The sequence below is a fragment of the Falco peregrinus genome, chromosome 18 (assembly GCF_023634155.1).
Source record: "Falco peregrinus isolate bFalPer1 chromosome 18, bFalPer1.pri, whole genome shotgun sequence".
Taxonomy (NCBI): domain Eukaryota; kingdom Metazoa; phylum Chordata; class Aves; order Falconiformes; family Falconidae; genus Falco; species Falco peregrinus.
In genome coordinates this window covers 5,254,273-5,268,124 of record NC_073738.1, presented here as the reverse complement: position 1 = coordinate 5,268,124, position 13,852 = coordinate 5,254,273, and the positions used below count along the sequence as shown (strand labels likewise).

The following is a 13,852-nucleotide window of genomic DNA, read 5'->3' as shown; positions in this document are numbered from 1 at the left end:
TGTCATTAGGCTCCACGCTCCCTGCTCGCCCCAGGGGAGGGGGCAGAGGGAGGGCGTTTAACCCCCGGCGGCCCGCGGCGGCTGCCCGCCTCAGGTGGGGGCTACCTGCAGCGCAGCGCGCTAGCCACGGGGCCGCCGCGCCGGGCAACGCCGCCCGCACAGGGACGGAGCCCGGCCCCGCGCCCAGCACTTACCTCCGCCCGCCGCTCGCCCCGCTCTTAACGTTCGGCGGTTTCTAATCGAAAAGACGGGATTTTTGAAACTACCTGCACCCCGCCCCCGCGGCCGCCACGGCTCCCCCCGGCGGGCACGGCCGCCGCCCCCGCCCCGCCCGCCCCGGGCCGCCCCCCGCCCCGCTGTCACGGCCGCGGGGCCGTACCTGCCCCCCGCCCCGCTGCGGCGCTCGCCCCCCCCCCCCCATGTGCGGCACGGCGCGGAGGGAGGGGGCGGCTCGCCGCGGTGTCCCCCCCCTCAGCCACCGCTACCCGCCGACATGTCGCCGGGCGTCGCCCCCTCACGCCCCCCCCACCCTCCCCGCCATGTATCGCGGTGGGGGGCGGCGGGGACACGGCCCCCCCCGGCTGGCCCTTACCTGGCGCGGCGGGGCTCCCCGGCGGCCCGCGCCCCCCTCACAGAAGCACCGGCCGCGGCTGACGAGCGCGGGGCGCCTCCCTCTCACCGCACCGCCGCCGCCACCGGGCTGAGCGCGCGCCCGAGGGGGAGGGGACGGGGGGGGACGGGGACGGCGGCCCGTTTCGCCCCTCCTCGGCGGCTCCGGCTCCCGCTCTGCCCCAGCGCCGGGCGCCGCCGCGGCCCGCCTGGCTGCCCCGCCCGCCGCGGCCTGCCCCGCGGCCCCCCGCGCCTCTCACCGCCGCTCGCGCACGCCGCGCGCCGCCGCCTGCCGCCCGCGCGGCGCGGAGGGGGGCGGGGAGGGCGGCGGGAGGGGCGGGAGCGGCGCGCGCGCCCCCCGGGCCGGGGTAGGGAGGGGAAGCGGCGGGCGGGAGCGCGCGCCCCCGGGCTCGCTCGCTCCCTCCCCCCTCCGCGCCCGGAGGTGAGGCGCCCGGCAGAGGCGGGGCTGCTTGGATATTCATGAGGGGGCGTGGCTATGCAAACCGAGGGCCCCTCTCCGCCCCAGCGCAACCTGCGCCGGGGGAAGGTCTCCTCGGGAAGGGCGGGGCGGCTCGCTCCCCACCCCGCAGGTAGGGCGGTGGGACGTGCCTGCACCGCGCCCAGGCCGCCGCCTGCCTTCGCGGCCCGGCCGGGAGCGAGCGGGCGGGCGCGGGCAGGCGCCGGCGTGGCCAGAGCAGCGCCCGCGCCCGGCGAGCTGCGGGAGAAACTTTAGCGGGAGGCGGGCGGGGCCGCGGCGGGCGCCTCCTGTGAGGGGGAGCGCGGTGGTGGCGGCTGCCGCTTCGCCGAGTGGAGGCGGCGGCAGTGGGCGCGGGCCTGCCCCCTGAGGGGAGGCGATGGCGGCGGGCGCGGTGCCGCTCGCTGAGGGGAGGCGGTGGGCGCGGGCCTACCCCGTGAGGGGAGGCGGCGGCGGAGAGCGTCGAGCTGCTCTGAGGGCAGGCGGGCGGCGGGGTGCGCGGACCTGCCCCGTGAGGGGAGGCGATGGCGGCGGGCGCGGAGCCGCTCGCTGAGGGGAGCTGGTGGGCGCGGACCTGCCCCGTGAGGGGAGGCGGCGGCGGGGAGCGCGGAGCTGCTCTCTGAGGGGAGGCGGTGGCGGCGGGCATGGCGCTGCTCGCTGAGGGGAGGCGATGGCGGCGGGCGCGGACCCTGCCGTGAGGGGAGGCGATGGCGGCGGGCGCGGCGCTGCTCGCTGAGGGGAGGCGGCGGCGGTGGCGCGGGCCCCGCCGTGAGGGAGCCGTTCCGCGCCGCAGGCAAAGCCCGCGGGGCCGGGGGGGTGGCGCCGGGGCCGGGCCGCGCCGCGCCAGGGGCGGTGGGGGCCGCGCAGGCATCTCCCGCACGGGCAGGCAGGCGCTGCTGGGAAGCACCCCCACAGCCTTCCTTCCACCTTTTGTTTGTCTGTCTGCTTTTTTTTTTTAAGGAGACTTCTGGGAGTCACACCTGGAAACCCAAACGCTTTCCTCATCCTCCCCTACAAGAGATGGGCCGCAGGTGAAGGCCAGGTGCAAACGGAAAACACACGGGAAGAGAAGAGCTGTGTTACCTGTTACAGCTAACATAAATATTTATTGACATTACTAAACAGCTTAAGATACACATTGCAACTTGTAATCCAATCAGCGTATCGGCATTGCTTAATTGTCCACTGGAAATTAAATACAACAGTGACAGAAATTTGGGTTTCTTATCAAACTAAAAAAAATCAGTGTTATTTTTGTACATGGTAAACAATTTTGGGTTTCATCTGGTTATTTCCCTTTAAGAATAAACTAATACGTAGGTCTTAGTCAACAAAATAATCCTTTTAGTCCAGTACAAAACGTTCCCTTTAATTAAATTAATTAAAAGTATCTACACTCCCTTGGGATGGAGGCCTTGTTAAACCTTCTGGGTTGCCTCCGTCTAACCCCAGAATAGTTAAGAGCTTTACATCACATCTGCCCACAGTGCCAAATTAATGACCAAATAAATTAAGCAACAGGGTAATCTTCAGTTGTGAGTCAAGAAAATTACTTGTACAAAAAATTAATAGCAACAGAAAGATTCCTGCACCTAGGAAGTGTTAATCAAAATTGGAGGTAGCTCTGTTTTGGTTTTCATGTGTAGTTGTTAGCAAAGCTGATAAACAAGATGCCAAGTTTCTGGAATTAAGCTTGGATCAGAGTAAGTAAATATATATCATTTATATCATCTGTCACTTCAGTTGTTGGGTTTTGCTTTCATTGGAGAATGGCATCACATAAAACAGCACAACAAGCACTTTATAAAGCCCCCCTCCCCCCCAAAAAAAAAAAACAAAAACCAAACAGAAAAACCCACACACAACCCACCAAACGCTGTAGGGAAATCTTCCAGAAATATTTTCATCTGAATCTGTAGCTTCCTGTCTCTTTCATTACTTGCAGCAGAAGTGCTTTTTGTAATTGCTTATCTTCTGTTGCCCTTTAGTCTTTTTAAACCACATGTATTAGATGGAAACACATAGCCACAATAATTCCCATTTTTCCTTCAGCAACTAATTAGCATAGCAAATCACTGACTCTCTGCAATGTTACAGTATTATGGAGGAATAATAGTTCCACCTACAAGAAAATATTCTCAGAACTGATGTCAACTGCTTTATTTATGTACCCATATCATTCCCAAGAAAACAGATTTCAAGACACAGGTTTGTGAAAGAGAGGGAGGATCTGGCACTTCCCATACAGAGCTGAGAAGTCAGAGGAAACAAGGGAACGGTGAAAGACCAGCTTCCAAATGGGAAGAGGGGAGCCACAGTGTCCAAATATGTAGTCACTGGTGTCCAGTCCAGAACTGGTGTTGGCCTGGTGTGGGAACATGGGAGCGAGGGCGCAGGGTCTGTTCCCCACGCTAGCCCACGTGGCTGTGGCCAAAAGCAGACGCTTCAGCACGGGCAGGTGTGCAGAAAGGCTCCCCCAGTCCTGCAGCAGCCAACACCCTCTGTGGCTGCAGGACCTCCTGAGGCACACACGGCTCCTTGGTACTTACGCTGCGGACGCGGGCTCCGCGTGCCAGTACAAGCTGGGCACTCCCGGTGAGAACCCAAGCAGGCAAGGAGCTTCTCCAAGGCAATACCTGGGTTTGAAGTCCCCGAGGCAGAGGAGGGGGCTGAAAGGACAGCATCCTTGTTCACACCACCGACAGCCTCCCGTGCGTGTTGCAGGGAGCCAGATCCTGCTGGATCGTAGGGAGCTCGCGCTGGAAGTGCCTTCTGGGACGCACAGGCACGCACAGCTCCTGGATCCCGGCTGTTGAAGCTTTGTTAGAAATGAAGCACCAAACCGCCCAGACCTCCGAGACTGGGTTGGTCTGTGCCTATGCAGAAGCACAACTACAGGTATTCCAACAAAATGTCCTCAAAGATTAGCTAAGGCACGAGGGGCGAGTTTCCAGGATCACCATTCCTGACTCTGGTCCAGAAGTCAATCCAGGTTCCATTTTGGTCACATCCACGCCTTGTTACATCCAGCCCCTTAGCGTTACAACCACTCGTTCAAGCACCTCTTTGGTGAACTAGGGAGCCAAAAAATTCACATAAAACCTTAATCAACTCTTGCTGTTTTGTGTGTTTGTACTGCAAGCTGATGTGAAGTTTGCACAACAGCAGAGAAAAAAATTTGGCTGTAATAAACAAGATGTTGCCTCTTAAATAGCCAGAATCCCTACAGGAAGATATAAAAGCCACTCTGTCTTTTAAATCATATATACCATTGGATCATCTCCTAGATGGATTCTATTAAGTGTGACCATATAAAAAATAAATATTGCTCACAATATTTGTTATCTAAGAAATATATGCCTGTGGAGAAAATATTCTAGTATAATCCCGTAAATGTGAGATACTAATTTTCTTCACACTTCAGCAGTCTGAAAGAACACAAGGTCTGCCAGCCCTTCAGTAACTAATGAAAGGCATATCTATTTGTGTAGCCTGGGGAGTTTTGAAATAGATTTGTTTTTCTGCAGAAGGAAAGGGAGATTTTTGTTTTGCTGGCTGTTTAATTTTAATTTTTGCAATTTTTGGCAAGAGCACCTTGAGCTGTGGATAACCAACTCTGGTTTGTCTAAAGCTAAATAAACGTGTGCTTTATGACCCTTCTTCTACCACCTGGCTTGCATTTTAATGTCAGCATTACCCTTCATCTGAGCAATGGCTGAAATTACTTGGGCTTGCTAACAGAGCTTCAGAGAAGGGGAAAAAAAAAAAAGAAAAGTAACAGGCTGAGTAAGAATGCCTTTATTTTCCTGTATACACCTGGTTTGGAGTGAGATGACCAGGCAACAGGAAAGAAACTGCATTTTGGGAAGCTCAGAATTAATACTCAGCTTCTAGTTCTTTCAATAACTGAAGTCAACAGAGACAAAACTTCCCCTGCTTGCAGAGCATCGTATCCTCAGACAGATGTGTAACCAAACCCCAAAACGCCCTTCAACGCCGAGAAAAAGAACGTTAAAGGCTATGCTGAAACAAAGAGCCGGTGACATATGCCACAGCATGTCAAACCTACATCAAAGGGTCCTGCCCGCCACAGGAAGCAGCTCACAGCCATTCCCACTTCCCTCCTGCAGCAGATGGAAGTACAGAAAAACCCCCACAGGCTTAGATGGAGTTAAAAGGTGTTTGGCCAAGAGATGGTGAGCTCTGAGCCGGAGGTCTGTCAGCACGGGAGATCACTGACCTCCAGAAGGGCTTAACACTGTGTCACTAGAGACTCTTCGCAGAAGGCCTTGCCCACTGGCCTCAAGAAATTTTAAGCGAGAACAACAATGCAGCAAATGACGTTGTAAAAGGGTGTTATACAAGGCGTCAGAGTGTTGTTTCAGTAGCAGTGAGCAAAGAGTGCCTTTAAGTAGGATGAGCATGTCCCCTGCCTAGCCACAGTGTTCCTTCTACCCTAAAACTTTTCAAACGCTGCCTGACGCTCTCTCGTGGTTTCTTTTTCAAAACAGGTAGATGAGCATCCTTAATCCACCAAACAAATGCCTCAGTTCAGAATACTCTGTTTAACAGAAAACACCCATTATTAAAAGAACATTGTATGTCAAACTATAATTGCAATTTTGAAAGAGAGGATGTATTTATGCAGATCATGATTTAGCAACAATACCAATCGCACCATTTTCCTCTTGAGAGGCGCTACAGGAGCCTTCATGATTGCATGTGATCGAGATAATGTCTTGAACTGAACCAGCGCACCTCTGGCACGCTGGAGTACGCCCACCAGAGGCCAAACAGCACTCAGTTGTACACAAAGAAAAATCTTCATAATTGTACCTTCTGCTTTGTTAATGTTACAGAATTAACGGTCTTTTTGTAGACAGAAGACACCAGAATTTGTATATATGCCAGACCAAACCAGAATACCAGCTTTTGGTATTTCCCCATTCAATTATGCCAGGACCAACTTGGCTCAGTCTTTAGGAGTTCACCAGCTCACCGTTAACAACTGCAGATGGCAATCAGACAAACACTCATCCGTAGGTAGGAAAAAAAAAGGGTAGCAAAAGCTTCGCACCATTTCCACAGCTTTGGCACAGCTATGTACAGTGGCTACTGTAACCATTTTGGATTACGTGTGATGTTTATGGTCCTGAATAAATATAAAGATACACTAACAGCAGCTGAAAACTGCATTTCCAGTTTGTCTGCATCCATTAATTAAAATTCCAGCACATTATCCTTTGTAATTTATGTTCCAGCATTCTGGAAGGATGCTCGGTATGGACTGTACTTTGCTGTGATGGTCCCACGACACAGGCAGGACAAGACTCACTGCAGACCAACTATTATAGCTGGAAGAATTAGAAAAGCTTTTCTGTTGGACTTTTTTTGGTTCACCGTTTTTTAAACTTTTGTTCCTTGCGCAGAGTTCAAAGTTTGCTGTTAAAGGGGTTGTGCACCCCAGAAACTTGCCTCATTGTTCTAATTACTCCAGTCAGAAGACATTACTTCTACTAATAAATCTTGTCCAAACTGAAGTGCCAGAAAAAGTTGGCTTATCTGTGTTATTTTCTGCCTCTCATGCCCATCTTCTATCCCTTGAGAGAATGACCAAAATAGCATTTTTAGCCTGAAGACAAGACAACAACCTTCATGTATGTACAAGGTCAAAAGGAGATGCAAGGAACCGTTTGTTCTCCATGACTGCAGTGGACAAGGGCTTAAAATACAGCAAAGGATGATTCTGACTGGAAACAAAGACTAATTTTCTAATTGTAAATATTGGTTAAGCATTGAAATAGACTGTGAGTAAATGTAAAGACTGTGAGGCCACCGTCCATGGGCATCTTAGGAACAGTAAGCATCTGTCATAAATAACATACAGTTGGGCCTGGTTTGGGGCACTGGGGTAATGACTTAAAGGATTCCTTGTGAAATTCACAGCAGCCCTATGAAATGAGGTGCAACTCGGGAATCGGAGCAGTTGGATTTTGCACGCAGGATGAAGTAAGACACAAGGCCTGCCGCAAATTACTGTTTTCTAGATCAACATGTCTTCAGCTTTTCAGGTACATGGAAAATTAACAACTCTAAAAATTTATCCCAAATGATCCTGAACCTTATCATTAAAACATTTAACTCGGGACACTATAAAGTTGATGTAAATGACACATTCTTTTGTGCACACGCTGGTAGGCCACTGAAACAATGTGCAGCAGACACCTGAGGTGTCTGTAAGGAAGATAACGTTGGTCGCCTTCACAATCAGCCTTGGGAAGTCTTAAAAAATTACCGGTTCTAAAGCAGTGATAAGCATTTTACAAGCCAACAAAAAAAGTAAGGCTAGTTAAACTAAAACTGTCAGAAGTTTGATAAGTTGATTTAATATGCTGTATTTTAAAGAGCACCGTTTTAGTCATAGTCATTTTTATGAAAGGAAAAAGCTTTGGTTCACTCAATTTCTTTCTGTCAAATACACTGTAACTCTTAGCGGTGATAGAATAAATGATACTTAGTGAAACTGCTAAAATAGTCCCATGTATTGCATTAACCCCTAGCAGGGCTAAAAGAGCATCAGATTCTTTTCCAGCAGAGCATGTCTCCTGTGCAACTTGTACAATAAATCAGTATAGATTTTTTTTATTGCTTGCCTACACCAAAATCCAAAGAGCTGTATGAGAGCACTGGTCTGAGCAGTTATTTTGTTAACTGAACAGTAACACCGGTGAAGGGGAAACAGCACCGTAACTTTTTCTCAGACATAACAGCACTGAAATGCTTCCTTCTCTGTATTTTGGTTTACGATACTGAGCCCACTGAAATCAGTCAGGGTTCTCCCACAGCCTTCCGTGGGGGAAAGAGCCAACCTTTAGCAGCTGGTTTAGATGGAGCTGATGATCTCAACTAAGATCTAGCAAGCGCTCAGGTCCACAAAGCCTGGAGATCCTCAGCTCCCACTGAAACAAGGTACACTGAACCTGCCACATTTTGCCACAGCAAATCTCACAGCAGGAGATATGGAAATGCCCCTCGCCTCTGAAAATCGCTCCAAGTCAAACCACCATTAAAAAAAACCCAAAAACAAACAAAAAAAAACCCAACAAGAGTGAAGAGGATGTCTCCATCCAGAGTTCAGACACAATAGCTGCCGAATTTTGTGTGAGAATATTTTAAAAGCATTATTCCTATCTCCAGTAGGATCTTCCAACTCCAGTACACTATCCCAAGAGGGCATCATTATCATGAACCACAGCAAAGCTCCAAATCCTTTTTTCATAACATTCCTGAACGGTTTGCTCCACCCTGATTCATTTTAGGAAACTGATAAGACAGCTGTGAAAATACACCATGTAAAGCACTCTCACATTACAAACCCACTGGCAGAAGCTGCACTTTTTTTTTTTCTCCCAAGGGAATAAAGATTGTTGTTTATTCCACTTTTCAAAAGGCATATGAACCAAAATGTAACCTTCTCTTAATTAACACCACCGGTATTGTTAAGTAGGTGTGTACTGATATAACATTTTGGCTTGCAATAATCAGCAAAGCAGCTGCCTCCAAAACATGTGTGGGCTACACTCAAAAGATTTTCTTATTATGAAAGGGGGCGTGGGTCTTTCCTTTTATGAAAATGCTCATCATTTTCACTGTTCCTCTTCAGTGTCTACTGTAACCATTACTGCATTTCTCATCTGACAGCTTCCTGTCACCAGGTGATAGCTAGAGAGATCTGCGAAGCTTGTGTGCTCACCCCAGCGCAGTACTGATAAAGCTTAACGGCATTTTTTTCAGAATCGTGTATCTTAAAAGCAAGAACGTGACCAAGATGCAGCTCGCTTGGCCTGTTATGCCGTGTTCTGTTTGTACACCCTTCCCACAGTCCTTCCCAACTGCTCTGTTATTTTACTGAAACTTCTTTCTTACGCTTTCGTGAGCTGCTGTTGTGTGCCATCAAGCTGTTGTTGTTTTACACCCTTGAGATGCCTGCCGCTCAGTGATAGATCCCTCTGCTAGAGACGTTAGCGCTCTGTGATGCGGCACAGGAATCCAAATCTTCAGGACAAATGACACTATAGACATACTTGAGCTGAATTTACAAAGTGAAAAATGATGCTTTGATGCTGCAATTCCTTTGTAACGGTCTCCTTACTTCAGCTGATCCCAGCTGTCTGCCAGCAGTTATTATCCCAACCCTTGCCTCTTTCTCTTCTTTTTTCGCACTGATACTTAACAGCAGCCCACACATGAGAGAGTCATTCCTTCCTCTTGGTCCAGATGTGATGCCTGCAGCCTAGACCTGCAACTGAGAAATAAAGTTTCACTTACAACTTAACTAGGCAACCCTGGAGAGCTACAGACTGCCTCCGCTACCACCGGACCTGCTGTGTGCATGCTCCCGGCAGAGGATCCCAGGAATATCTCCAAATTATCTGCATTAAAATGCATCCTGGGATGGGCAGGATGGGAAGGGCTCCCTGCCACAGCTTCCAGTTCCTTTTGCTACCATTTTAGCCAGAAGTAGAGTGAGTGAAATCTTCACCTAAGCAAATGTATCCCTTAGAGTGCAAAAAAAAAAAAATGGAATGCAGTTTCTAAATGACCGTGTCACCTTACATGGATCCTGAGAAAAGGGAATTTGGGGGCTGGGTACTGAACTGGAAGAGATGCACTAGAGGTGCTCTACTGCTTTGTCCCTAGGAAGGCTTTCCATGTGTAAATCCCTCCGGGAATACTATTGCTTTCCTCAGCATCCCATCCTAGTTGCTTTTGAAATCCACATGGGATTGTAAGCGGACAGAACCAATGACAGCGCGGCTGTGTGCCTCCGGCCTCTCTGAGGGTTTGTGCTCTGGAAAAGGGCGATTTGATAGAACAAACTGCTCCGTATGCAGCCAGTTATTGCCCGAGTGCTCCTGAATGAGCTGAAGGCCAGATAATTCAGGACACCACTTGAGCCCTACAACTCATGCCTATGGCTTTGTCCTGCCATTGTTTTCGTTATGAGTATCTGTTGTGTAACACCAGATACTTTACAGTTAATTTTTTTAAGGTAAGTCATATTTGAACAGAATCAAAAATAAGCAAGAGCTAAAATATCTGCAGTGCTGGGGCTGTGCCAAACACCCACAGATTCTGTACCCTGTACTCAAGCCTTGTCAAGTAGCTCAGCACATCTTTATTCTAATCATTTACTTTCATTTTATGCCTAACAGAGAATTGTCCTGATTACTCAAGCAAAGCACAGCAAGAAAAATACAGAAAACATTTGGTCAGCTTTGGGCACTTGGTGCTGCTACCAGAACTCTAACCTCCACAGCAGCCTTACATGGAAAAATGTAGGCATATGTGCAATGATACATGGCGCTCCCGACTCTTCTTCCACAAAGTCTTTTAAACAAGTAATCAGGTAACTCTAAGCAGTGAGGCAGCGGGAACTGTCGGAGGTTACAGCCTGACTCGCACAGCGGCGAAGGGCCAGTGGTCAGTAACTCTGGCAACGCGACTCAGTCCAGGGTTTTCAACCTGCACCCATTTACAGTTGGCCACGTGGCCACGGTCGCCCAGGCACGGCACAAGATAAACTAAGCAAGTGCTTTTCTTTTACACAGACAAGCTCTGCGTATCTGCATAGACAGTGTTATGTGATAAAACATCCACCTCCACGCACAGAAAGAAGCCAGTGGAAAAGTGACCGGCAGAGAACACGCAGTGACCCAGTCGGGGAGCCAGGGCACCCTGACCTGCTCCCCCAGTGCTACCGGCAGCACCTGGGAAAAGGGAGCGGCGCGGCCCTGACTATTGGCAACGCTGTGACAGGCACCAGCCCCTACAGACGAGTCCGCGCAGCAGTCTGCGTACATGGCATTTCTCAGGGGACCAGCATCACCCCTGGAACATTTCTGAAGCCTTTATAAAGAGTTAAAAAGTTGCTGTTCTAATCAGAATGGGTATAGAGCATGAGGAGACTCCGTCTAACGAAATTACATCTCCAGGAATCTTAAGCATTAACAAATGCTTGTGTGTTGTGAGGAACTGAAGTTACTACTTTATTCATATTATAAATTAGTGATTCACCAGTAATCTGCGTGCCATTTTCAAGCATGTAAAAAACAAAACCCAAAAACCATATACGACAAGTGTTGCTACACTGGATGTTCTGAAGGCATTTGAAAGTAAGCACTCTGGCAGCGCCAGGCTGGTAGTAGGAAGGGAAAACAGAAAGGGGGGAAGAAAAAAAAGATGGTAAAAAAAAAAAAAAAGGTGGCAAAAAAAGCCCCTAAAACACCATAAACAATGACACCACCATTCAACAGCTCTCACCGCAGCCATAGCTGTGGGGACACCTGCTATCATATCAGCTGGACCCGATGCAGCTGAAGCTGGGTTTTTCCTTAGGATCTTCCTAATAAATCTCTCCGGTGCAATAAACACTCTAAACTCATGACAACGTGGTAATGCAATATCCTTATACAATGCCTTTAATGCACTGTGGCATAAGTGGCTTTGCCTAAAGATACCATCATAAGCTAAAGGGAAGAGACTGGTGCTATGTCTAGAAGGTGTGAATTCATGCCAGCCAGGTTTTCTCTTCTCCCATGAAAGGGCATACTGCAAACTGCTTCCCTCAAGGAGGCTCTGTGAGCAGAGTTGCTGTTTGTATCCACTGCAATTTGGAATTAAGAATGTTTCTGTAATCGGTCACCACAGTAGAAAGGTCAAAATATTTTTTCTAGTTCTTCTGATGCAAATATCACACTCAACAACAACAGCCCCTCACAGGAAGCATCAGTCAACTTCTTGCTTGAATTCATTTCTTTCTCCTAGAAATTTGTACTGTTGAATAATTCTTCCTATTAAAGAAAGATTTTTGGAGCAAATTTGAGGAGACACACTTAAATCTTTTAAGACAGACTTTCAACAAAGAAAGAATTAGCTACAAGAGGCAGTACAGCCCAACTGGCAGCAACACAGTGGATGCAGAGGAGAAGCCAACGTTTTCATAAGGGCTCAGTATTTAACTTTTCAGCTAATGTCAACACAGTAGGTAGATTTTTTTTTTCCCCCAGGGATAAGAACAAGCATCAAGAACGTAGGCAAAAGACTAGGAGGATACAGAGATCTATAAGGTAGAGCTAGCACACACACACTCTACAGGTTTATAAAGACAGACTGCAGGCACAAAGTATTATCAAGAGTTTGCTTTGATTTTAAAGCCCGTGCAACATAGGACACTTCTCCCAGAAGTGCCAAAATGCTTGTCCAACAGCATTCCGGTCTCTCAAATTTAGGAGGTAGCTTTCAAATAGGACTTGAGGCGACAAAGTTGGGCAGGCCATGAGACAGGATGAAAGCAAGTTTTAAGCACATAGAGATGAAAATAATCCAAGGGAACAATTCCTCTTCCACCGAGAAACCTCCTTGTATGCAAAATGCAAAGACAGTACCTTTTCTTTGCCAGAATAAAGACACTTGGCTTGACTAGGCAATGTGCAAAGAGAGACTAAATGTCATTTCTTCATATAGAGCTCAAACAGACAAGAAACACCCCTGACTAGTTTGTTCCAGTCAGGATCAGGAGAAAGACAGTAAAAAAAAAACAACCCAGTCTGTTATTCCTGTGGATTCGCTTTCCCCACACCCCAAATATGTTCACTTTTATAAGAGAGGGAGATCATTCACACACTATTGCTGAATGAAAAACAGCAGCCAGGCCACTGATATGAAGGAGAGGTGATCTGCCCCATTTGTTACTACAATCACTACAATCCCGTGATTAGGATGCACAGGGAACGTCGATGGCCCTCAGAGAACACTATGATAATGTGGTCATCTCAAAGGTGGAGTCTGGAAGAAGGGAAAAGGCAAGACCAAGGCAAAGTCAACCAGGACATCTATAAACTACCCATGTCAGGGGACTGCTGAGGGCTCCTGTTACTCTGGAGCAGCAGGTGTGCTGGACTGGTGGCTGACAAAGGTCACCCCAAATTGGTCATGATGAGTCCTTACAGCTAGAGATCTGAGAGTATAACCCCCAGTAACACTAGTGCTCTTCTACGGACAGTGCTTGAAGTGTGTCTACCACATATCTTAGGCTATCTACCCTTAGACAGTAATTTCTAGCAGAGGTGGCTTACATGCTAATATTGAGTTAATGATTGACTCTTTAAGTGCTCCTGAGATTGTGTTGTTAATAAACCTGCAAAAGAGTGTGACCTGGGAGGCAAAAGTAACCTTGTAGAGTCCAGCTTTTGGAACAATAGCTTCAGGCGTTATGTCCTGAAAAAGTGTGGGTGCAGAAGATTAAAATAAGGGTAAGAACAACTAACTTGAGAAGAAAAAAACCCACCAAAACAACAACAACAAAAAAAACCCCAAACAATTGCCCAAATCAAAGCATTCAAGAGCTTGAAGCTAAGGCAGTCCTGAAAGGAAGAAGCCTGAAATAGTGCTTAAGAATTCAGATTTGAGCAGGAACTAGAATATTCTTATAGAGAATAAGCTGGGATTTCAGTGTGTCCTGGTGGAGCATTATCTCCGCTTTGTGCTTTGTTCCTTACATACAGGTAATAAATAGAGACTTCTTGTAGCTTGGCAAGATGATTTGCTCAAGGCTGGATTTATTAGAATAGGAAAAGTAAGCAAACGCAAAAAACCACCTCAGAGCCTGAGTAATTCTGATGGGACAGAGTCATTTGTTGAGGCAGCCGGACGATGTTTCTTTGTTGGAGGACAGCGGGGCCCTGGCAGGAGGCACAAGGAACCCAG

At 48.6% G+C, this 13,852-nt stretch overlaps 1 protein-coding gene and 1 long non-coding RNA gene across 9 annotated transcripts in view; both read right to left on the bottom strand.

Annotated features, from left to right (window-relative positions):
• Nucleotides 1-1,184, bottom strand: part of TANC2 (tetratricopeptide repeat, ankyrin repeat and coiled-coil containing 2) — a 247,627-nt gene extending 246,443 nt beyond the window's left edge. For 7 of the 8 annotated variants that reach the window (XM_055789873.1, XM_055789876.1, XM_055789878.1 and 4 more), the window contains exon 1: nt 593-1,184. The gene's annotated coding sequence lies outside the window, so the exon portion shown is untranslated. The remainder of the gene's footprint in view (nt 1-592) is intronic. The other variant, XM_055789874.1, reaches the window with a different exon arrangement.
• Nucleotides 1,185-2,170: 986 nt separating this feature from the next.
• The window catches only part of LOC129782610 (uncharacterized), a 40,058-nt gene continuing 28,376 nt past the window's right edge, over nt 2,171-13,852 (bottom strand). Inside the window, exon 5 of the long non-coding RNA XR_008744669.1 lies at nt 2,171-4,158. This is a non-coding gene — a long non-coding RNA (uncharacterized LOC129782610). The remainder of the gene's footprint in view (nt 4,159-13,852) is intronic.